This window comes from Frankliniella occidentalis, unplaced genomic scaffold (assembly GCF_000697945.3).
Source record: "Frankliniella occidentalis isolate FOCC.00 unplaced genomic scaffold, Focc_3.1 Scaffold13, whole genome shotgun sequence".
Lineage (NCBI taxonomy): Eukaryota > Metazoa > Arthropoda > Insecta > Thysanoptera > Thripidae > Frankliniella > Frankliniella occidentalis.
Window position 1 is genome coordinate 2210556 of NW_026267143.1, and position 1884 is coordinate 2212439.

At 63.7% G+C, this 1884-nt stretch overlaps 1 protein-coding gene across 1 annotated transcript in view; it reads left to right on the forward strand.

Annotated features, from left to right (window-relative positions):
- Positions 1-1884, forward strand: part of LOC113202371 (neuroligin-2-like) — an 86242-nt gene that overhangs the window by 1240 nt on the left and 83118 nt on the right. The gene's annotated exons all lie outside the window — the stretch shown is intronic.

A 1884-nucleotide genomic window follows, 5' to 3' on the forward strand; every position in this document is an offset into this window, starting at 1 on the left:
CCCCCCGATCGCGTCGGGGTGCTCATGCGTGTGTTCGTCGTTACGACGCGTTGCTTTTGCTTTTCCCTCTTTCCGGCCGGATCAGGCGTCAGCGTACCCCGTTGTCGACTCCGCCTGTCGTCGCCAAAATAGCAGCCAATGCGGCTGCCTGTACTCGGCGGCGAGGCTAAGGGCCGGGCCGGCCGGGGCCAGGAGAACAAGGATAAATGAAGAGTCCATGTCGCCACAATGGGCTGCTGGCCGCGGTGCGCCTGCCTGTCCATGTCGTAGTTAATCACTCCCAGAGCACTCTCGTCATGGCGACAGGCAGAGCCGCGCGGAGCGGAGGGACCCGACGGGGCTCTACATGTGTTCGAACTGATCATTCCGTGACAGCGACGGAACGAAAATGTCAAACTCCTGACATTCAAACGACTTGCGGCATGCACCCTTATCCCGACGGAAAATGGAGTCCGCTTTGCAGGAGCCTACCGGATGTTTCGGTGTAAGCGCCGGTGCGAGCGGGATTTCTACTCATTGGGCCAGGGACCAGATGGGCTCACGGCCCGTGACCCCATGCATATGTCAGGTAGTCGATTAACCACGCGCACTTCTGTAGTAATAATGTTCCCGCGACTGTACCACACACGATCGCGGGCGGGCGGTGGGCTTATCATCCCTGTCCACGGTGCCTTACGGGCCGAGCGAGTAGGCCACCGGCCAGCACGGAGGAATGCGGGTACAGTTTAACTACAGGAATGCGCCGCGTGGGTGAGCCACCTCGTGTAGTACAAGATAGGGTGTAGTCGAAAGTGGGTGAGATAAACACGCTCGCGGAATTGAAAATCGACATGATGTCAAACAGCACCGGACCGGAAGATGGCTTTTTGATCGGAGTGCGGGGGAAACTAATTGGAGCCTGCTTGCTACTCATTAGGTTTTCATCGGCCAATGTTTGTCGTCCGCACCGAACGAGGCAGCTGCTTTCTACAGCAATGCGGCCGCAGGACGGCCCTTAGGATCGTGCCGAATGTCTCTCTGGCAGCGGCTCAGAGCGTCGGCACGCGTCGGGGGCCGGGCCGAGAGCCGGGCTCGCCTCCCAAACCAGGAGACAGGTCGTTAATGTTTGTATTTTCAGAGGACGTGGAAAATGTATTTCCTCCGCCGGCGCAACGAGGATCACTCTCCTTCACCTCCTCCCCGAGGCGTGTCGCACCGCCGCCGCGTGCAGCCGCGTGCATCCAGCCCTTCCCTACGCGCCCTTTCTCCGAGGGACGGCGGAAGTGAGCCCAGCACCGCGCATGGCACTGTGAGCGGTACTTGCCGACTATTTTGGACGTTCTCCGAAGTCAAAGCTTCCGCCTGCCCCACGGCGGCCCCGACAACCCCGTCGCCCCCCGTGCGCGGACACGACGCGGATGTCCGGCCTTCCACTTGGCCCTCGGAGCCGGATGAGCGAAAAGGGGGGAGGGCCCGCGGCCCGCGATGAGCGTGGCGCAGGTGGGTCCCATAACGGAATGATAGATTTAGTGCCTTGCGCCCCGAGCCGTCCTCTGGATTACCCCTCCCCCCGCGACGCAGTCTCTGTGTCGTCTAGACGCCGCTCGCGGATGCGGGTCTATGAAGGGGAAGTGGGGGGGGGAGGAGGAGGAGGGTCCCAGGTGGGGCGGGAATGCGGCGCTATGATGCGATCCATCTTTCGGCCGCGGGGCGGGGCGCGGCCGGGTGGAGCGGCCCGCCTCGCCCTCCATGCGCCCCGCTGCCCCCTCCCCGCATTGTCTGGTGGCGCGACGCCGCCGAGACGCGCCGCGGACTCGGCGTCGCTCACGGGGAACACGGCGGCGGCGGCGGCGTCTCTCGCGACACGGCCGCCCGCAGGCTCCTGCCGCACGCAGGTCGGGCCGG